The sequence below is a fragment of the Lissotriton helveticus genome, chromosome 10, assembly GCF_964261635.1.
Source record: "Lissotriton helveticus chromosome 10, aLisHel1.1, whole genome shotgun sequence".
Taxonomy (NCBI): Eukaryota; Metazoa; Chordata; class Amphibia; order Caudata; family Salamandridae; genus Lissotriton; species Lissotriton helveticus.
The window spans coordinates 527,599,131-527,623,019 of NC_136071.1; the positions used below are offsets into that span (position 1 = coordinate 527,599,131).

General features: G+C 41.6%; 1 protein-coding gene across 1 annotated transcript in view; it reads right to left on the reverse strand.

Annotated features, from left to right (window-relative positions):
* The window catches only part of LOC144785371 (uncharacterized), a 337,243-nt gene that overhangs the window by 265,979 nt on the left and 47,375 nt on the right, over positions 1 to 23,889 (reverse strand). The gene's annotated exons all lie outside the window — the stretch shown is intronic.

Genomic DNA, 23,889 nt, shown 5'->3' on the forward strand with positions numbered 1-23,889 from the left:
TATTAATGCCGCACCAATTAGAACAGGAGCCGGTTACCAACCCTCCTAAACAGGTGGGAAAGAGACACAGCAAATGATTGAAGGAATGTGTACTGGGATACTACATGCTAGCCATCCCAAGTATTGTTGGGGAGTTGCTGCAAAACTGCTTTTGGCCAGTGCACTATTCCAGGTCAAATTTCTGGGAGGAGTGTGCATTTTAGATCAGGTACCAGACAATGGTGAAACTCCTACCCAATCTCCATTGTGTTGGCCCAGGGACCGATCCAAGAAGTGGGAGCTGTTATGGCTGTCGCCCGCCATGATGTACGCCTGTGTCTATCTCACAGAAAACTCAGTTTGTCCAGTATATGGTTTACAGGCGTGCCACTTGTAAAAAAATAAAACAGTACAGGAGTAATAAGAAAATACCAGCTACGAGAGTCTGTGTACATTTACCAAGTGCTGCAGCAGTCACCTAATTCTGGGCTGCACTTAAACAGGGGTGTGCTCCTATACTATACATCAGCTGCCACCAATGCTAAGGCTTCCCATGTTCTGGTGGGGAGACTGGAGTCACCCTCAACTGTGAAATCCTGCCATTTTGTTCAACTTTCAGGCTAAACCTGGGTTTCCCAAGAGTGGACTTGGCATCTGCAAGCCCACTGTGGATGTTCCAAGCTTTTTCTCCAATGCTCACCACCTAAGTTTAAGGTTCTGTTGGACAGTGCACCCAAAGTTCTCTTCGTCCGATAGTGAAGGGTGGTTACTGCACACTCCCCAGGCCCTGGTGAGACTGGCTGCAGCAGAGATTGTAGTAAATATATCCATTCCCTGCACCTCTGGAAGAGATGTTTACCAACTCTGTCCACATAATGGCCGTGTAGTACACCGTAATAATGGCGCTTCACTACCCCCTGAATGTGTGTCATGAGTTGGGATATGTGGCATGGAATTGGCGCATTAAGGATCCATATGTACAGTGGAGTACCCTTTGCTGTGTGGCTGACATTTGTCTTGAGGGCGTGATGATTATTAGACAAGATGGCGGTTCACCTCTAAGTTGCCTTGTGAAAGCGATCTCTTTTGCATAGTTAACTCTAGCATCTGCAGATGTCCTGAAGGGTGTAAGAAATCCATATAAAGTTTCCTGTTATGTTATGTTATTGTGTGTTTTATATAGCGCTCAGCTACTCTGAAGAGTGTCCCGGCGCTACAGTCCTGTCAGACTGAGAGCAGGTCTTGGGAAGAAGGAGTGGTGTAAGATGATTTGGGGTTTTGGAAGCACTGCCAAAAGTTGCCTTGCTACAAGTTATTTCCTCCTCAGAAAGTCTCCTCTGCATTTTTCACTCAAGCCATATCCTGAGACTATCTGCAACTGACTTTGTCCTCTGCCAAGGACTGCCTGGAAATAGCAGAGACCCACCTCAGGAATCCTGCTCTGCCACCCATGGAATAAACATTCTCGTGGCCAGGTGGTGCCCATCCTTTCACTCCTCTGTGGAAGCTTGGTAAAAACCCCGCAGAGAGGAGTTTCACACTAGCTGGTTGAGTTATTATTTTGAAACCTAGCACTACAATCTTAACTCCCCTGGCTCCAAGCAGTACCCTCAATTCAACATAAATATTGACCAATGTCCACCTTGAACCAGTTGATTGTGTTCTTCTGAAGTTTAGAAGATTATATATGGCACTAACGTGGAGAGATGTGTCACCAAAGCACCCAATGTAGCGGTTTCGTTCCAGGCTGGAACCGGCTGTCAAGCCTAGGACACCAGAAGAAGTCCTGATAGGGTGCGGAGTAGGGAGAATAGAGCAGGAGCTCCTTGAGAGGAGAGATCCCGGTTAAACCTGAAGATGATGAGCCATTAGAGTTTCCAAACAGTTGGCTCCAGTTGGCCCAAGACATGTGCAGTGGAGGATGAGAATGGAACATTGAAGCACAGCACTTTATTTGGAGATTTTATTTTCAGTTAAACATTTTTATGCTTATACATGTGGTAAGCAACATACATAAATGCATTCCCTCCATCATTGTCCTCACAGCCCACTCAGCACTGCACATCAAAAGTCTGTTAAACTTAAAATCACCAACATAAAACAAGAGATTAATCAGAGTTAAGTAATCACTGCACATCTCATTACAAGACAGACCATGATCACTCCTTGTGCCCTTTGGCATCATCCGGCTTGGCATTGAGGCTTTTTTGTTCTTCTTCTTGAGGAACCGCCTGTATGTAGATTTTTCGCTACTGAAGGACAGCAGTTTTTGGTGTCCTCCACTTTACCCTCTGAATTTGTGAGGCCCTACTCACTGTGTCTCCAATCCCAAAGGAAGGTAAGGGTTTTACATTTTACCATTGTCAGGTTGTGTCTATCTGACTATAACCAATATGGCCGATTCTAGAACAATTTGCACCATTTCTGTACCCCTTACAGTTTCAGCAGTATTGTGGTTAAAGTATGGTTGGTACCTAACCTTAAAATCCAGTTGCCAAATGTCTAATGGGGAAAAGGTGGATATGTCGAGTAGTTGATATCCACTACTAATCAAAAAAACTGATCACTATCAACACACCAACCAGTGGAACCCAGCGGCCTCTCCTCTTTCTGCCTGCTTGGGGTGTGACTATTAGCCTGATTTACAGTTTGGCAAAGAGTTGACTCTTTCACTACCCTCTCCGCCAAACAGAAGGTCTGCCGGACTCAATTAGAGTTGGGTGGACCTTCAGTATATCAGCGACAGAGATTACGCAGTCTCAGTGACTGACATACTCCTGCGATGGCCCGGTGGAGTAAGGGTGATTGAAGGTTTGGTAATTTGACACCCTTCCCGGTTTAGAGTGGGCAATCAAAGGGCTAGTTATTTCATTCACAAACCGACATGAAAAACGTGCTGGTAACTGAAAGTAAAATCTTTTACCTGGCCCTACACCATGGGAGAAAATTCCCATGGTGAGGAAGTCTCTGAAATCTAAATCAGGTCCTAAATCTTCTCCTCTTTGTGTGGTCAGTATTTTAGTTAATTATTTTAGTTGCATGGTGATGCAAAACATACCTTACTGTCTAGAGTTTTAGATAGTGAATGATTGAATGTAAATGAAAATGTTCAGATACATGTACGTGAAGTATGATAGTTGTCACTGACTTAAAGTTGCATACTTTATAAAATATGGTACAAATTGAAAAAAATAGTGCATTACAAGCTTTCTAATGGTTTCCTTTGGAACGCTTGACCAATTTGAGATGTTTTTTTATATATTGGATTAAGTATCCTCTGCCGTGCATTATGAGGATTTTGCAAGTCACATAACCATATCAGCCAAGCTCCCTTATACGGTTATGGAACTCTGAGGGGACATGCAATATCCTTATCGTGTATGGCAGGGGGTGGTTTATTCCTTCTTCATGGTCACACCATCAGTTTTCCCACAAACCACTTAAATTCTGGGTGCACAGCTCTTTCATATGAAAGAGAGAGCATGTTTGCAAAGATAAAGAATACAAATCCAAATTATCATGCAAAATTAAACACATCTAAAACGGTGTTAGATATTTGTTGGAAAAAGCTATTGGAATCAGTCTAATAAAATACTTTTTTTTTTAAAAAGGTGCGGGAGCTCAGAATGCTTAAAGATTGTACCTTTATGTAGTTACCTAAGAAGTGCAAACAATAAACCTGTTGTCATAAATATCTCCTTTCTGCTACTCCATGTACAGCTAGAAAAACAAATCAGAAGAAAGAAAACCCATGTTTGATTTTTCTTTAAACAGCTGCTTTAATTTAGCCCCAATACCTCACCCACTTTTATCCTCGGCTGCTGGCTCTGCCAGCAGGCATTGGGCGGCAGCACTCAACTGTCATAAGTTATTATAGTTGAGTTCTGCCGTCGTTTCTTAATAATAGGGGACTGGGTGTGCCAGAAGTCACAGATTATAATGAAATTAGAGGCTGGTTTTTAATATAGAGATCGCAGAATTCCCTGTATCATATAGTCATCATGAATGAAACCATTTACAGAAATACCCTGCAATAAACCAAGGAGAGAATTTCAGTGTTGTGGAAAAAAACAACATAAGCTTCAACACCCTACCTTCCTTCCTTGCTTTTTTAAGTACTTGAATTGGGCTATAATACTGGATTCTGCATGGATTCTCCAAATGAACTATGATATCAATGGAAACTTCAGAAAAGTTCTCAAACCACATCCATTCCCCAAAAATTACTCCAACATATGAACAGGGTCTTAATGCTCCCACTCACAATACACCTCTTTATCACATTGAGGCAACACCATCATTTGTTCCCTAGTGTATTTAAAAATAATGTTGGGATAGTTACGAAAACTGCATACAATCGCATCAGTTGTTTATAAAATTATATCTTAATATGAATTAATATTATTTACAAAATCATATATTAATATGAAAGAAAATATTCAATAATCTTGTACCTTTATCAACATGTTCATGAAGGTAGTGATGTTGTGCTGAACATATTGTATCATCTTGAGAGGATCAGTGACTCAATTGAAAATTGGGGGAAACTATAACTGACCTTGTACTGACCATTGTGTGCACAAGAGTGCTAGCATACAGCTAGGAAGGAAGTGGGGGATGCTCAATAATGGCTCCACCACAGAATCTGGGTGTCGGCTTCACACAGAGTCTTGCCGGTGAGCCCATTGTGAAACAAGCGAGGGACCATCCTATCACAGCTTATCTAGAGAGAACACAGTAGATCACCATCATCACAACTACATGATATCATCAATTTCCCCATTCCGCAAAAAGAGTTTTCAAGAAATCAAAAGAGGATAGAAAAGCAGAAGAGACAATATAACTGAGCATGACAGTTTGGAAGAGTATGGACTGAAAATATCCAAAGTGAACAATATAAAAATTTACTCCTCTTCAAGTCAACGAACAACTGAAAACTGGAGCCCTGCTGTGGCCTTCTACTGGAAATCCTGTAGTTTGAGATCAAGGGACCAATGAAATGTGATTGAGATCGTAGAAGTGTTAGTTATGTTATTAAAGTGCCCAGTACGTTCTCACTCGTAGTCCAAAAAGTATGGTGTGGAGTGCTACCCGAAGGCGCTATAGAGTCTGGTCCAGAGTATGAAACGCTATGCAAATGCAATTGCCGAACAATAGAGTTGAACCATTTGTTTGGCCTCTTAGTGGCTTCAGGAAGCAGACGGTGGCTCTTGGCATGGTTCTGTGATTGTTTGGTGACTAGAGTAGCATTATGTCTTTTTTTAGAGACATTAGTACCTGTTATCAGTTGTGTGTGGTCTTGGTGTTGATTCGTAATGGTCTATTGAGAAGATAGTCATTGTTCTGAGCTTGCGTGGAATCTGTACTGTGTGTGTTTTGTGTCTAGTTACGTAAAGCGTAAGATTATGCCTGGTATCTTACTCCACTTGGGTGAACAATTTTATATTGCCTGCCACCTGTGTTGAGTTGTATCATTCTAAGGCAACCCATTGCACAGGAGAGTTTGTGTTGACCGTATATTTTGTCATTTACAGCTTGTCGGCATTGGGGCATTTGAGGAGTATATTGTACTTCTGGAGAGAATCACTCTGCCAACTAAGGGGTCAATTAGGATGGCGGACGGACAAAGTCCGTCTGCCATCCTGTCGGGGGACGGGACTGTCCGCCACAGGGGCGGAGGTCCCGTGCCTCGAATTAGGATGCACTCGCCACAGTGGTGGGTGCATCCCGCATTTTTAACATTGCGGCGGGCGGTGCCTTCAGCACCGCCCGCCGCAATGCTAAAAATGCATGTTGTGCGTTTCAAATCACAACATGACAACCACCGCGCGGTGCCTGCCATGTTGTATACTGAAACGCAGGGGGGTTCCATAGGTACCTCCCATGTGCACCCCCACCACCCTTCACCCTGGGGGCCCGCAACGGGCCCCCGAAGCAAAGATCGTATGCCTTTTATGCCGCCACGGAAAGGCATTGCCCACAGCACATCCTAATATGGCTGGCGGTGTCTTATAGACACTGCCACCATATTAGACCTTTTCCGCCGCAGTCGCAAGGCGACCGCGGCGGACGGTCTTCCCGTCCGCCGAGGTCCCCCCCGCTATTGTAATATGGCGGGGGAAAATAGGTGGCGGACGGGCACGGATGGCGGACGGATCGCCACCGCCTGCATGTGGCGATCCGTCTGCCATTCTAATCGGCCCCTACATTGACAAGTATATGACTTTTGTACATGTTATGGTGGAGGATAGTCTAATATGTTCTGTGGGCGCTCTGTGGAATAGCTGTGTGAGGTGGGGGGTTAGACTATTCAGGTACATCACTTTTCCAATTTATGGCTTTGGTACTGATGTTGCATGATAGAGCAGTAAAGTCTGTCATTGTCTGCCTTCAGGGTTGGGATAACCTTCTCTTTACTGGGTGTAGAGGAGATAGATTGGAATTTAACACTTCACCACCACCAGGCACATTCATTTTAACCAATGGACTAAAATATCCAAGCTCCCATAATGGCCTAGTGCTGTAGGGTACTTGTTACATCTGTCATAAGGCCTGCACCAGCACATCACCAAGACACCAAGGGGCACGTTTACTAAACTTTCATGCAACTTCAAGCAAAGTTGCTGCACTACACGAAAGGGAGAGAGCAGGCATGCTCCATATTTTCAAAGATATGGAGCATTTCTTCTCTCTCTGAGCTGGCACACTGTGCAGCCTACTGCCAATGCAGGCACCCCTGCACCATAGCCCAAAGGTGCCTGCATTACAGGCAGGATTGTTTTTTTCGCCAGAAGGGTCACCCTTAGAGGCATTTTCCTCTTTCTACTTGTGCTGAAGAATGCAGCCGACACGGAAAGAGGAAATAACGAGGGGAAATAAATATATTTCTCCTTGACATGCCTCCCTTTGGGAAGGCGTACCATTTTGATGCATTCCCAGGTTTACAAGTCTTTGCAAATTTGGGAATGTGCCAACATCCATGGGGAGATGCATGGGAACGCCCATGCTCCACCCGTGGAACACCTCCCAGGTTGAAGTGTAACATAATGCTGCAGAAGCAGGTGCCTTGCATAACATTTCTTTACCAGCCCGCAAGGCCACACAAATCAGGCCTACTGTGCCTTTGTAAATATCCCTGAAGCCTTTGCGCTGTCTTTGCGTTGCCCTGCATGAATCAAGGACAACAAAAAGGCTTAATAAATATGTGCCCAAGTTCGAAAGTTTACTTCTGCATAGACCCCTTAAAACCCATCCACCAAATCACACTCGAACAGAATATGTGTATAATAATAATTAAAGTTCATGTGGTCGTTGAAATGCGCATTAGTGCAAGGTTCATGTGATAATGCACTTTTGCGAAAAAGTCCATGAAGAAATGCTGCACCTTACACGGGCCACTCATCACACAGGGAATAGCTCATGTAGAAATACACCCAAGCAAGACTTTTCATTAGTACAGCAACTGAGGTGGTCAAGCCTGGTCACAGCGCAGGAGGGCAAGAAAGGCAGACAGACATCTCTTTCATGCAGTTTGCTGCTCCCCCTGAGGTTACATTGAAGGTATTGAGGTATATGTTGAAGTGTAACCATTTTCTAGTCATTCCAAAGAGAGAAAATGATACCAGTGCACAAAGGAGAGGCACACTGCAATATCTGATATAATTATGCTGAAAAAGTTATGCAGCAACCAATGGTAACATAATTAAACTACAATTAATACACTTATTTTATATGTTTAATGCAACATGATCAGTCATGCCTCTAGATGATTTTCTGTGCCCTACAATGGTTATTTTTACCTCCACACTTATCTCAGATGCACATGGAAGAATATAGAGATGAAATATAGAGATGCTACTTTATGAATGAAAAATGTTTTTTTCTTAAATCATACACTTGTAATTAAAAAGGCACTTTTAAAAAAAAAAAAGAAGAAGGTACATGGACAAAGGAGAATGCTCACACGAACGCCACTGGTAGATCTGAGGGAGGCCATTAACCAACAATGCTCTAGAGTCAAAGGGCAATCAGCGCCAATCATCTAGAGGAACTTGTTGAGGTGCACCGCCCTAGCCACTTACGTCATAGAAAGCCTCCTCCTATGGCCGCCATCACAGGGTTGCAGGGTTGCTAGAAACAGTTGCTACGTTGCTAATGCACTGTTTATTGCCCACAGAGGAGCACTTATGTTTGTAGATACAAAAGGTGGATTGAGGCATTAGTGACTAACTCATCTGAAGAGGCTTTCTGAGCACTGTAAGACCAGCCAGCAGTGAAGCTGGCCATAGAGTGACTAATGCGGGTGTTGGCGCGAGGGATTTGTGAGATCTGAGAGACTTTTCTGGAAATTTCTCCGGGCAGCTACGGGTCCGCTGCCTCGAGCAGGGACATCTTATGCATTTTGGGGGCCTGGGCCAAATTTAGTTTCGGGGTCCCTGTTCGGATCAGCTTTGAATTTATGATCCAGTTTCAGCTCTTTCATGCCCTTTAGATCCCTGGCAGTGCACAGGCACAAACATCCAAATGCTACATGTGTTTACATCGAATATACAGGGATAGTCACTGTGTATTTTCAATACTGTAACACAGCAGCAGCTCACTAATATTACTGCATATCTCAGTGGCACCCTCCCATTTCTCATACGTGAGGTCCTGTTTTGAGTTAAGAGAAACTTTTATATGGATGTTGCATGAAAACAATATTTTAAAAAGTTTATTTAATAATTATTCAAGGTCATCAGAGCAAGACTCTCTGCAGAAAAGAGCTGACTCTATCAGGGGGCCCCTGTAAGGCGGGGCCCAGGGCCAGAGCCCACTTTGCCCGTGCCTTAAAACGTCGCTGGCCTTGAGCCCAGGTTGCCTTTCCTTTCAATATGAAATATATTCCACAGACAAGTCTCCACTGCTAATCTGCAACACAGTGCACTTTGGCGGCAAACACTCAGGCCCAGTTTTACTACCCTTCATCACAATGCAGCACTGCTTGTGCAATGCCAGTTTCACTAAGGCCCAGATTTAGGAACCTGTCACGCAATGCAGAGCAAACCCCAAAGCTGCGGCGCAGCGTTGCATGACAGCGAGAGTGCAGGAAAGCACCATAGCTACAAGGAGGGGATGTATGACGTTACAACGCATACTTTTACCACGCATACCTTTACAACGCGGTTTTTACCACGCATACCATTACAACGCATAGCGCTTAGAGGTGCTGGATAGTGGTAAGTATAATTTTCTATTCCAACTCCAGTCCCCGTGGACACTAGGGAAGGTGTTGGATAGAAAATTAAACTTATTCCCTATCCTAGAGCGCCCCCCAGTGCAATGCGTTGTAATGGTATGCGTGGTAATGCCTGCGTTGTAATGGTAGTGCGTTGTAAAAATTTCGTTGTAAACGTTACATACCACAAGGAGGATATGGCACTATACTGCTCTCTTCCTACGCCCTTCCAGTAAAAAATACCATGCCCAAAGTTTTAAACTCTTCTCACTTTGGACGTGTGTAAAGTGGGAAAAGGTAGGAGAAAAAAAGCATTTCTTCTTTCTAACACCTCTTTCAAGTGGCATTCATTTTTTGCACAAAACCCTGTCTCCTATTGTTAAAAGATGGGGTTTCGTGTCAAAAACCATGTGTGGTTGCAAAGAAACGCCCATGTGCCGCCCATGTAATGCCCGCTTGACGCAGAGTAACGCAAAGCAACACTTCGCGCTGGTTAGCGTTACTTTCAGGCAACACTATGAGAGATATGAGAAAGAAGTAAAACAGATGTTTGATGCTATGAATGGCCCTTTGTGCTCCAGAGGCATATTCCTCTACCAAATAGCACATAAATGATGTAGTTCAACACAGAGAATGAATGTTAAAACTGTTTGTCAAGAATTACGAGAAAGAAGCAAGGCAGGGCATCACAAAGGGGGGAAGGCATGGAACCTCTACGCATGGTAGGCCAAGGAGGTAAGGAACCTTATCGTATGGCAGACATCTTTGTTTGCCAGGGCCTTGGGGGCAGTAAAGAAAGGGCCTGCGACTGCAACCATGAAGTAGAACTTGTGGGTCAGGAACCCAAATGAGAAAACAAAGAAGCAGAGAAGAGCAGAGATATGGCAAGGAGTGGGCATGAGTAGCTAGTATCAGTCAAATAGATGCCTAGAAATGAGTCAGTCAGAAGACACTCTCCCAGAGAGTATATTATGTTGAAGGTAAGAAGAGCATTGCCCCTCTTTAGGAAGGATTAAGCATTGAGCACACTGGGCAAGTGTCATAGTGGAATTTACCCCACTCAGGAAGATTGGCTGCAAGACATGGTCTCACCTAGGTGGGAAGTGCTTTAAATTGAACTGAGGTAATAGAGGGAAAGCAACAAGAAATCCCCAATCAAAGTAACTGAGGGGTGGTGATCTTTTTTCAGTAACATAATTATATTATTCATACCAGACAGTAGTAACTTCTACTTACACGTGTGACTACAACTATCCGCACACTTTTCTGTAATGCTTTAATCATTTGTCAACACGACTGTAGTAAATTACTGAGCCTTCCGTAATACACCCAACATTTCTCATTTGAGCTAAATTAGTCCACACACTTCCCCCTATGCACTCCGAAAAAGCCCAGTAGGAACACAATCGCAGTGTTTTGCACGCTTGTCCGGCGTTTGAAGCACTATCTAAATTCTACAATACAATGCAGTGTAATGATGAGGGAAATCCCTCAGCAAAAAACACAAGTAACATTCTATATTGAGTTCAGCAAGCACATCTGGCCCACGTACAATGCAAAACACTGACTCCAAGTTGTGAGCAGATGGCTGTCTTGCAAAACAAATATCGCGCAAGCATGTGAGATGCATGGAGGGTAAAAATGAAGAGGAGAAGTAACGTGTACGAAGAATTGGTTTGTCCCCTGCCTGTTAAGAATCTTATATCTAGTTCCTTTTCAGTGCAAAAACCTATTGTGAGAGGCGCAGCCATATGATGAGTTATTCTCGCTTTCAGTGGTGTTGGTCACAAATTGGAACTGGAAGAGATTGGCATGGGTCTCTGACTTGAATGGAAGTCACCAGCATGTCTCTGTATGACCTGTATCTGGGAAGATTGCTCATGAGGTTGATATTGAAGCTATTACCTGGTGAAGGCCTGAGTCAAAAGACAAAAGTGACCGGGTGGACCTAAACAAGGAGCAAATGTATGAAAATGTGATCAAACTGCAGAGGCCATCGTCCATCAATCTAGTGTTTAGGGTTTAGGGAGCACAGGCAATGGATTTTAGGAGAAAAGGCACGTTTTGAGGAGCTCTTACACTAGGGCATGTATGTATTTGTGTTTGTATGTATATATGTATGTATGCAGTATTTGTATAGCACAAACCTATCCAAAGGGCAAGGGAGAGCCATATACATGGTCAAAGGCAAGAATGATGTCAAAGAGTGATAAGAAAGAGGTAGCTGGGTTCTGGGACCAGAATTGTAGGGGTACTTGCATTTTGATGTAGACTTCATTACAGAAGTGCATCTTCATCCAACTTGCAAGCTCTGCTATTACATTTACTGGTGTGGATTAGTCAATATGACCACCTCATCTCCTTAAGCCATTGGCCACTCATCGGTCCCATATTCATCAATCCATGATGATTCAGCATGCTCTCCGGTCACATGACCATTTTTTCCTATCAATCCACATTCTATTTTCAAATATTAGGTAATAACACTATCTCTTGATATTTAGTTGGCCACATATTATGAAAAGTTACAGGGACACTCAGTTTTATGTCATACTGCAACATTTAGTAGTGATGTTACATATATGTGTATATATATATATTAGCTCTTGAAAATTCTGATAATTTGGTAATTTGAATAATTTGGGAAATGTTGTTTGTCTGTTTGATCCACACTAAATATATAACATTCTGAGAGACCGTCTATATTATACGAACTATAGCATTGACTCTGTCGAAGGATATCCTCATGCGAATGGAATTGAATATGAAGTTGGCATGTAATTGTGTGTTACAGAGTTAGAGGATGCTTAAGAGGATTTGGATCTATTACAACATACTTACCACTAGAAACTCCTATGCAATGGTTATTATTGTTCCACTGTATTTAAATTTAAAGCGGTACTCGCATTTATGGAGATATTTGTATATATGTATATATTAGCCAGTGTTTCGCTACATCTCCTTGGAAATTGATTTCTAAAATGAAATACGAATCGCTGTGTATCTCTTTAAAAATGAAATGCGAATGACAACTCATAAGTATTTTCACATGACCTTTTGCTGCTGCACGTAACGCACCTCACTGTACATATTGTTCACACCACCTGAAAGTTTCTTAGCATTTTGAATGCTTAATTGAAAATTCTTTGATTTTGGTTATTGACCTTTCGATCAATCTTTTTATGAGGGGACACCAGCCGATCCACGGCTAAATGTTTTTGTCTAATTGAAGACCGAAATGTAAATGTAAATGTAGTTGAGCTTATATAGCGCACAGCTACCCGCAGTGGGTTTCCCGGCGCTTGCTTAGGGAACCCGTCCTGGTATTCCCCTGTGAGATATCAGGGTATCCACAAGGTGAAAGTCAGGCATCCCGCCGCGAGGGGCCGTTGTGGAGATTAAGCAAGCTATTGCCCAGAGTCGCAGAGTGTGAACCAGAGAGTCGAGGAGGCACCGGGGCGAGAATTATCGAGTCCGTGGAATTTTTAGCCCAAGACCCGCCGAGGAGGGGAATTGAACCCTGGTCCAGGACCGATCTCAGCTTCCGGGTCTGCTGCCTCTAACACCTGAGCCACACTTCTCCACAGACCGAAATACACACGATATACCACGCTGAGAATTATGAGGCTGCCCATTTGTGGGCTTGAGTAACTTTGTTGCAATATTGCTCTGTATGTTGCTAATGAGCGCCATGAGAAAACAACACTGTAAGATGGCCGCCACTATTCTGAGTATGGTGTGAGTCCCCTCCCGATGTCAATGCCACTAGATGTGCGGGAGTGAACCACGAGTGAAATGTTTAAAACAATGTCGAGTTTCAATGCAGTGCATCACACACTGACGAAGGCAGACCGCCGAAACGCGTCTGTGTGCACCCCCTCCGCTGAATAAAACCTAAGCGTGTTTGAAACTCCACCCTCGAGTGCTGTGTTGTCCTTTCTGGGAGAGATAAAGAAAACGAAAGGATTTTGAGCGTCATATATATATATATATATATATATATATATATATATATATATATATATATATATATATAAAATCCACAAGAGTTACCCCAACAGAAGAGCCCACAATCAGGTTTCTTGTTGCTTACTCGATTTTTTAATGAAGGCTGCATCAATGAAGGTTAAAAACACTCAACAGCATGCTCGTAATTGCCTGATGCAGTTCGTGATCTTCTCACTTCTTCAGAGGTATATGAACAGGATTTGCAAGCCTTGGGTGCTCCTACATTTTAACTCGATATCCAGCCCCCAGTGGGCGTGGCCACTCGCATGGCCTGCTGGAATCTGTAGTCACCCAAAAAAATATTTAAAAAAATATATTTTACGCTCCAGTGAGCTGGCACACAGTCCTGTGATTGTTCAAAATATTAATTAATTAATAACATATTAATTACAAGTCACATAGCTGGGTTTTCCTCCATAATTGCATGGTGTTTATTTGAAATGTAATCCAATAGTACAATATACAATCATGGGGAAGTGTTTATTCTAACACATCCAAAACCCATAATTCATACATCTGAGTTAGCTATGTACCTCTGAAATTTTCAGGTAGGTATAAAAAATTCTTCAAAAAAGGCTCAATTAATTTCCATACATTTCGGACATTAATCACGCTAAAGATTCATGAAAACAAGAAAATGAGACCATCTCATTCATACTTTTGAATTTTATGAATATAGTAATTCAGTCCATCAGAGTTCTCTATATACATGTCTTTTTTGTTATCCCCATCTATTTTAATTTTAAAGTTAATGTGGATTATATTTTGTCTCATTTTGCTAAAGTCTCTTGCCACACTTGATTTTATATTTCTTGTCCCAATGTCTGATTTGTGTTCTGCCAGTCTCACTCATATAGTTCGGATGACTGCCTGTCTGTTGTAGTTAGTAAGAATATTACTTTCATAAAAGTTATATTGATACTAAAAACACCAAATCACCAATGGCAGTACTTTGGACAGAGGCATAGCATAATCTCAAACAGATAAGATTCCGAAGTATAGAGGAAATTCATAGGCCAGAGAGAGAAACCATGCTGGTGAGAAGGGAATATTATTGGACTGTGTGTCTAACACAGTTTACAACCAAATGGTTTAAATGACAAAGTTGAACTGTGATGCTTTTTATGGTAGAGATTATGGAGTATTGAAATCTCCTATTTCCTTTATACTATAGCATAAGGGTATATTTAATGAACAGATTGGTTTGTTCTACATATTGCAAGGGGCAAAATAGTGCTACACTGTAAATGGTTGATACATTTATAATGGAGGGATCAGCATGTGAGTAATCAAGATTTTTTTAACAGTGCCTGAGTGGACACAAGGCATGTGTCCATTCTTTTGTTTGAGTGAAGATAAGGGTAATTGATATATTTGGTGTAGAAACAAAATGGCCCCCACGTAAGCGTAAGGAGTGGAAATAGCTTGTACATATAGAAATAAGAGATAACAACACTAAATGTGACACTGTTTTTTTCAGTGTGCAGGGTTGTCCCAAAGGGGAAACAACCTTTACAACGCAACTTTTACAACGCACTACCATTACAACGAAACTTTTACAACGCAAAAACCATTACAATGCATGTATTTACAACGCATGTTTTTACAACGTAGGTACCTTTACAACACATACCATTACAACGTAAGTATTGGTAAGTATATAATTATATATATATATTTTTTTTTTTTGGTTGACTTTTATATAGCGCGAACTAGAACCGAACCAGTTATCAGAGCGCTTTACATTGCACAAGTTACGTTTTTACATGAGGACACACACTTTCATGGTTTTTTTTTTAGGCACGGGGAGATTAAGTGATTTGCCCAGAATCACAGGAGGTTTTGGCGTCGTTACCGAGACTCGAACCCAGATCCCCAGGCCCGAGGTCGAGCGCCTTAGCCGTTAGGCCAACTCCTCTCCCCTGTTTAAAATGTTATATGTTTGGCTTTTTTAAGGGGTATTTTTAGGGTTCAGGGTCAGTTTGGGGTTTTTGGGTAAAGGGGTATTTTTAGGGTTCAGGGTCAGTTTTGGGTTTTTGGGTAAAGGGGTATTTTTAGGGTTCAGGGTCAGTTTTGGGTTTTTGGGTAAAGGGGTATTTTTAGGGTTCAGGGTCAGTTTTGAGTTTTTGGGTAAAGGGGTATTTTTAGGGTTCAGGGTCAGTTTTGGGTTTTTGGGTAAAGGAGTATTTTTAGGGTTCCGGGTCAGTTTTGGGTTTTTGGGTAAACGGGTATTTATAGGGTTCAGGGTCCGTTTTGGGTTTTTGGGTAAAGGGGTATTTTTAGGGTTCAGGGTCAGTTTTCGGGTTTTGGGTAAAGGGGTATTTTTAGGGTTCAGGGTCAGTTTTGGGTTTTTGGGTAAAGGGGTATTTTTAGGGTTCAGGGTCAGTTTTGGGTTTTTGGGTAAAGGGGTATTTTTAGGGTTCAGGGTCAGTTTTGGGTTTTTGGGTAAAAGGGATTTTTTAGGGTTCAGGGTCAGTTTTGGGTTTTTGGGGTACAGGGGTACAGGGTAAAAATAAAGTAAAATTAAATTTAAATTAAATTAATTAAATGAAATTAAATTAAATTAAATTAAATTAAATTAAATTAAATTAAATTAAATTAAATTAAATTAATTTCAATTAATTTACATTAAAAAAATTAATATATACTTACCAATACTTACGTTGTAATGGTATGCGTTGTAAAGGTACCTGCGTTGTAAAAACATGCGTTGTAAATACATGCGTTGTAATGGTTTTTGCGTTGTAAAAATTTTGTTGTAAAGGTATGCGTTGTAAAAGTATGCGTTGTAACGTCATACATCCTCACAAAGGTCACACAACAAATATTGGGCCTGAATGTGGAGTTAGTAATCATGCTTTTTTGCGAAATTCTTTAAAGATTCAGATTACATTTTTTAAGAGTGAAGTAGACAAGAAGCAAAATTTAAATATTTCAGAAATTATTGATGTAAGGATTACTTTGAACAGTGATATTAGTGAAAGTGTTCAGCTGACAAGGATATATGAGCCCATAGAATGTTCATCGAAGAAAGAAGGAGGCAGTTTGTTTTTTGTATCAGAGACAGTGAAAACATGTCAATATTAATGTAATCACATATGTTTGTTCCAGAGAACAAGAACAGATATGACTATTGATACAATCACATTTATATAAATGGTGACACTATGAGGAGATAAACTGAAAATGTTGTTGTACTTGGTGTTTGCATATGCAGGTACTCTAATGAGGTGAGCATCCTCCCGAAGCACGTGGCGTGAGATACATTAAGACTTCTCATAGGCATAAGTGGGCCCATATATGTTCTGTGAAATGATATTGAATTCAACTAATTTAAAAAAGAAAAACAACTTGTTGAATAAGAGTAGAATGAATGATTTCAAGAGATGCCTTGAGATTGAAAATTAGTAGTAAACAGATTTTTATATATAAAAAAATATAAGCTACCAACATAGCCAAGTACAACAGAACAGACTCTGAGAAGGGAACTCAGATCTTGTCTACAGACAGATGTATGGTGTAGAGTTCCAGATCACTGGGAGAGATTAACTTTAAAGATCGATAAATAAAGGAAATCATTTTGCATGACATAAGAATGAAGAGTGATGTGAGGAGGTTCTGCAAAGCATCCCAGATTCCTTAGTCATATTTTAAAGACATCGTCTACAATTGGAGCAAGATCAGGGAATTTCATGAAAATACTGATATACTACTCGGGTATTTACCCACATACCACGGGTGATGGAGAATCAGGAGACGCATCATGTTTAAAACTATCAGTTGTGAATTTTTTTGCCTTCGTCTTTCTTGCCATTGTGCCCTGTTCAACTTAATCTCTAACTCACTCACGTAATCCATACCTTAATTTGGATACATGCCTCCCGTGCCATCCTAAGTAATTTTGTGGATCTTCTCTCCTCTTTCTATGTGGACACTTCTTCGCCTAGACAGTGACATCTGACTGTGCAGGATAAGAGAAATATGAAGGGGTGAGAAAAAGAAGAAAGAGAGTGAGGCAAGGAGAACAATATAGCAAGAGAGGTGAATTAAATTGAGAATGAAGCTGGTGATAAAGATGAGGTAGAGCAATCAGTGAATTAAGTTAAGTAAGATCAAGATGCAAATGTGAGGTAGCTAGAGAGAAAGATATAGTGAGGCAGAAAGAGCATTAAATAGGGACAGAGAGGTCGAAATAAATGTAAGATTTTAGATTAAAGGAGAGAGGAAGAGTTAGAGAATAGAAGGTGAAAATGTAGAGTGGGAGAAGCGTAGAGTACACCGAGTGGTGAGAAAGAGCTAGAGTTAAGATAGAAAGACAGGTCAGAGAGAAATAGAGTCAGAGAGAAGTCGAGGTAGACAGGCAGACATGTGAGGTGAGAAATATAGAGATGTTTATGTGTAACCGAAAGTACTTCATTGATTAGCAAATTTGTCTGGTTGTGTCGGTGGGTGGAAGCAAGAATGGGTGTGTGGACCAATTTGACAAATGAACAAGTGCACAGATGGGTGACTGTATGAGTGGCATCATGAATTGTAGAATGGGGGTTTGAATGACCTATAGCTGTGTCAGTGTGTGCATTGAAGGATAGAGGAACAGACATATGAGCATGTGTGTGATTCTTCTGCCTATTGTAGCCTAAATTCTGCTTTGCACCATCACTCAGTATTCTTGAGTGCGAATTCAGATTTGAACCATGTCTCAGATATCTTGATTACAGACCCAGAGTCTTCCCATCACTCAATTATCTTTACTGGATATTTAGATCCTTCATGAATTCTAAATGCAGATTCATATTTGAACCATCCCTCAGAAATCTTGATTGCCTGCCCAGAGTTTTCCCATCACTCCATAATTTTTAATGCATTTTTAGATTGTAACCATCCTCCATGAATCCTAAATGCACGTACAGATCTGCTTACAACACTCAACAATCTTTTCTGGATGTTCAGGTGTGCCCCATCACTCAATAAGCACATATTCAGATTTGCACAATCACTTCTAATCCTCATTGCATGCTGGGAAGCACCACACTCTGCAGAGCCATAGCAAGCAGAGAACTCTGTGAGCAACCCAATGTCAACTTAAGGATTTTGGCAGTCCCAGTGCAAAACAAATTGCTGCATCCCCTACGGAACACATTGAAATATTATTACCCATTTCACGCCCACATGATGCTTAACAATGCTAAATCATTTATTAAATTGAACAAGGTCATACAAAAACAGTTGGAATATGTTTTAGATGGGATTCCAGAAATGCTCAACATGATACTGGTTTTGAGAGGCAGAGTTAGTGGTAATGGTAGGTAGTGAGGGAGAGAGATTCAGATAGTGAAATAGAATAGACAGAAGTCAAACAGAAAGAAAGTTAAATTTCCCAGATGGCCCCTTGGGATTTGGTGCCCTTACAATTGCCTAATTTGCCCATGCCTTAAAATGGCTCTGGAGCAACCACTGCAGAGCTATAGATATGGAGCACTTGAAAGTGATGCAGTGGTGGTTGCTTTTTGTTGAAAGCTGGGCACTAATACAGGAGTTGAAGCTACACTTCTTGAAGCATCTCAGCATGCATGATTCATATTTATGACCTTGATGGCTTCTAATCTTTGCTGTACTTTTTTCCTGCACATTGTTTTGAGAACATTGCCTGCTGGCTGAGCAGAAGGTAGCAGACGCATGATCTTCACAGGAGAGGATCACTTCAAGGGAAAGAAAATGTGCATCACCCAGCCTGGTTATCCTGGCTATCTCCAGCCAATGCCTGTAGAAGTAAAGGAGTGTTCAGGACAGGGCAGTGGGAACTGAGTAGCCTTGGAGCACATGCAGGGGATGCCTCACACTCGATGAGTGGCCATAGATGAGCAAATAAACAGAAAAACATCCAAACTGAAAGCACAGGTTGGCCCAGAGGAGAAGTTGCCCATGAATGAGGCAGGAATTGAGCATACCCACAGCAGCTGCAAGCAATGCTGGAAACTCTGCATGATAAATTAGCAAATTGGCAGCAATTAATTGGCCAGGCGCTCCAAATGGATGGAAATGCTAGCCTAGTGGAGATATGGACCCACCAGCTAAAATAAAATGGACTGGAACATGGCCCCAAGCAATCACCAGTGGCTGAGATTAATTCAAGCATTCCTTCGATCACTTTATTGTTTGTTGCTAGAAACTGAATGTATCAGCAGTAGCTGGAAGAGATAACCGGCAGTCTACATGTTAAATGAGCAGCCTGGCGAGCAGCAGAGAGGCCACCGTTGTTCTATATGGAGAGAGAGGCTGCCCAGGTGCGAGTTGAGAACTGAGTGTCCTGGCAGGAGCTGCAAGGATTAGGGGTGTGTGCCCTTTCCATTTGAGTGGTAGATTCTTTTTCTATGTACCTCACTGGGAAAGCTGTGACACTAAAAATACCATGGCTAATCCAAAGGTAGCATGCTACCAATTCCAAAACACACAAAACACAGATCCAAAGTATTACAAAATTACTCTTTGCTCATAGAAAATATTAAAAAACCTCATACTTCTAACATCAAACACAAGGACTACTTTTTTATCACATTACCAATTTAAGCTACAAAAAAATGCAGAAAAGGCACCCACTGGCAAAATGTTGTGAGCTGATTAAAAACATGAAGAACACTCATTGAATCAGTGGCTAAAGGGGACTCATCTAAACAAGCCTAAACAAGCCAATGACTGAAGAGGGTTACAAAAAGAAACGTTAATATATATATATACACATATCATGTGTTGTCTGTTGCGCTGACTTGTGGTCTTGTCATCAGCTATTCCTAAAAAAATAAATACTGATTATAGAGGGCCCTCTCTTGTTCCAATTAAAAATACAGGATAATATGTAATTATTTAATAAAAAAAATATATAAAAGATGTAAAGACCAAAGAGGCAAGATAATCTAAGAGAGGCGAGGTGTAGCGGTGCTCCACATACATTAATTAAAAAAATTAAAAAGAGGAATTATCAAGATTGAATCATCAAAAAAAATGCTTCTAGGTTAATGTAAAAATAATTTAAGAAATAGGGCTCTGACATTAATCACATTGAGATTAATTATCTGAGATTTACTTGTAAGTGATTCATGAGCGTAAGATAACCACAAGCACTCATAGAGACCGAAACATAAACCATGGATGAGATCACTAGCCTCGGTCTGGCAATATCAGGGGGATGGTGTAGTGCAGTGGGTATCCTATATACGTCGGTAAGATCGAAGATACGCTTTCAGGTTATCCCCTGATGTCTATTTTATGTGGATATTCTTAAAATCCTGCATAGTGGCATCAAACCTGGGCCGACATGGGACACCAACCATAAAGAGAGTAATATCCATCTATGCACTTTAAAGGTTCCCTTGAAGTTATAACTGTTAGCAACAACTTGCATTGTATAAAGGCAGGCATAGCTTTTGTGGTGAAAGGAAAGCACAATTAGTATGTGGCAACTGCTCATCTGATAGATTTCATACCCTATGGGAAGGAAGTAGACCCTATTCCTACTCAGAGGTGGTCTTTTAAGTGAGCAGGTTTCTGGTCTATTGATTAATTGATATGCTTCTCAGTATGCATGGTCTTCTTTGGTTAATATTTGTATTAAGGTAATGACCTCCTGTGTCTGAGTGAGGGAACAAACAATGATGGAATATAATAGAATGGATGAATCCTGTGGGTTTTTGACACTTGATATTTCCGTCCCTTGCCATTGTGGCTAGATGATGGTATGTCTTCAGTTCTTATTTTCTTCTTAAGACACATGAGAATCTCATTAAACACGTCCATGTGACCGGGAGGCGGATAGCCATACCACTCTAGGCCAAATGAAACATTTGCCTTTGCACAACCAGGTAGAGAACCACAGGTAAGAAAGAGACCACTGGACTGGCTACAGCTAATGGAAGTGAAACTTAGAAGTTGGCGTAGGTTGTAGACATCATACCTGACGTAAAAAGGATTGAAGAAATAACCCGTAGATGAACCTTCGACGTATAATCCAACCATTCAGAAGAGAGAAGATAAAAGGAAGAAGCCCAAAATTTAAGAGGTTCAGGACCAGATCAACAAGCAGAGGAACAGGATCAATCCTGACATTGGAATGGAAAATATATAGTTCACGAGGGATGTAACAAAACATCTGGATTTGAACCAGGACTTATAATCAGAGATTTTATATTCAGACAATCCAAAATTGGTGAATTATACGTTTTTTTCTTTGATGCCCAGGACCAGGCTCTAAAGAGCATTTAGATACCACTGGCAAAATATGAGTATACGATTGATAGGCCACTCATAGAAAATCCTTAATAAGCACTGTAGGGTATGTCAAGCAAGGCCTATTGGCCAGTCCTTTAAGCACTTTACGCAGGGCTCAGTATAGGCCACCTCGAGAGGTACTGGGCAAAAGACCCTGCAAATCTCAGGTAAAACCATGGTACTAGGCCTAAAGGAGACATTGGAAAATGTTTGGTATAAAGCCATGATGGATCCCATAGGATGAGGCACAGCATATGACCCAAAGGGTATCCCAGTGATCTTCACGTCCTGGACACACAAATAGGTTATAGTTGGCTGAGCTACAAAATGGGTGTGTAGCAATCAGGTTCCTGATCTGCCCAGTGGTTGTGTCCAAATATCCTGCTTTAGCATGATCCTGGGGCTGTGGCTTTGTGCTATCCAGCATGTAAAAGAGATTGCAGAGTCAGCCATATACCTTTTTACGGGGAGTCATCTGGGACCTTCTTTCTGGATTCAGCCCTTGAGCCAGCTACCACAACTCCTGCTTCTGTCCACAGTCATGGAGCTCTCTGTACGCTGGCCATGGTAAAATTGTTGGGCTGGGATCCTGGCCCGTGCAGAAGGGAGTGACCAGCAGCATCTGTCCAGTGGGTACTGTTCCTGGTCCTGCTTGGCCCAGGTGGGTTTGCTTGGCTGCTCCACTTTGACTCCCCAAGCAGTGTTAACAACCCAGGAGGTGGGTGTCTGTGGGCTGCTGCAGCATCTGACTCACTGCCAGGAGTTTAGCACCTGGAGCTGGGACACAAAGAACCTCTCATTGTGTGTGTGGTGTAGATGGGAATATTCACCCCTGCCTCTTGAAGACTGGAGGGCCTGTGTTGACTGTAATCTAGGGGCATGTTAATTTGGGGAAGGCAGCTGCCCCTGGCTCTGTTGGTTGGCCTTACAAGAATAGCGCTATTTGTTTGACCACGCTGTGGTCCACTTTTGCCAAATTTATTTATGAATAGGATTTGGAACTTCAACGGAGGTCCACATAAAACAACAATGCAAACGTATCTTTTTTTTAAGCACCACAAGGTCAAATTGTTAAAAACATAGATATATACAGTACTTTGTAGATATTCAGCCTCAACAGCCTTAGAAAGTGACGTTGTACAGTGTGCAATGTAGTATGTACAAGAAGTACTTGGTTAAAGACTCACACTGCAAGCAGAACAGGTCAATAACTGCATGGAGGACAATGACCATACAAAAAGTGACACCATATTTTATACATTACATACCCAGACTTATAATACATACAAATTCATTAATAAACATTTTAAAAATGTCAGAAAATTAAAAAAAAAATTGTTACAAGCCATTTTTATAGTGGGAAACATAGGACACTTACAAGCCTCCAGAGCAGAGCGTATATTATATTTTGTGAAACAAAGGCTTTAAGAAGCGACATCGTACATTGCACAACACAGGGCATATAAATAATACATGGTTTAAATCTTGAATGTAAAGATGGCAGAGCTCACATATTCTGTCCTTTGTTGGTACTTTATCCCAAATGCCAGTAATAATGTAGAGGGGGGTAGCAGATCCATCCTCATTAAAAGGATTACTCTTCTGACCCCATGAAGAAGATTCCGAGTTGGATAAAGCGGAGGTTTGTTCTCCAAATTACTATTCTGGATCACGAGGTTTCACACGTATTAGACTGACACAACACAGTGTCCCTGGCGAAACTTAATTTATACATAGAATTAGTTATAAAACTCTTTAACAGAGGCTTTGACATAAAAAAGCCTACATTCAGATCAAGCCATAAAGACCTAAAGAAAACACTCTTTTCTTACTGAAGACAACACATTTTCAACTTCAGACCTGCATGAAGTGTACCCTCCACCCCAGTCAAGAGTGAGTTCCTCCACCTCAATACTGCCGCCAGAGCAAAAATATAACAGGAGCATGAACTGAACTCCAAGCGAAAGGCATGGGTGGCTGCGAGTGTATTCAAGTTGCAAATTTGGCGGGAAATACCCCCTTCAATTCCCTCGAGAAAGCCCATGCATCTCTTATCCAGCACCTCACACACATAACATAATGAGGGGGAATTTACCTTACAGATCAACAGAACTGGACCAAAATGGTATCTCCCACACAATTTTTCGAATCTATTGCGGGCATTTGCCTGGGAAAGGGCCCTACTCGCACACAGATCTATATGTGTCATCCCTCTCCCTACTAGAAATGTTTTGCCCGAATAAAGGTACAAGTCCACTTTTTCTCCCTTCTTTTCCCCTAAAAAACAGTTGAACTTCTCCCTAATCCTTATACCCTTCTTGTGAAAGATCAAGGGGAAGATTTATGAAGGCCTTGCGCCGCCGGTGCGTCACTTTTTCCCATGTTAAAAATGACGCACCGGCGGCGCAAGGCCTTCATAAATC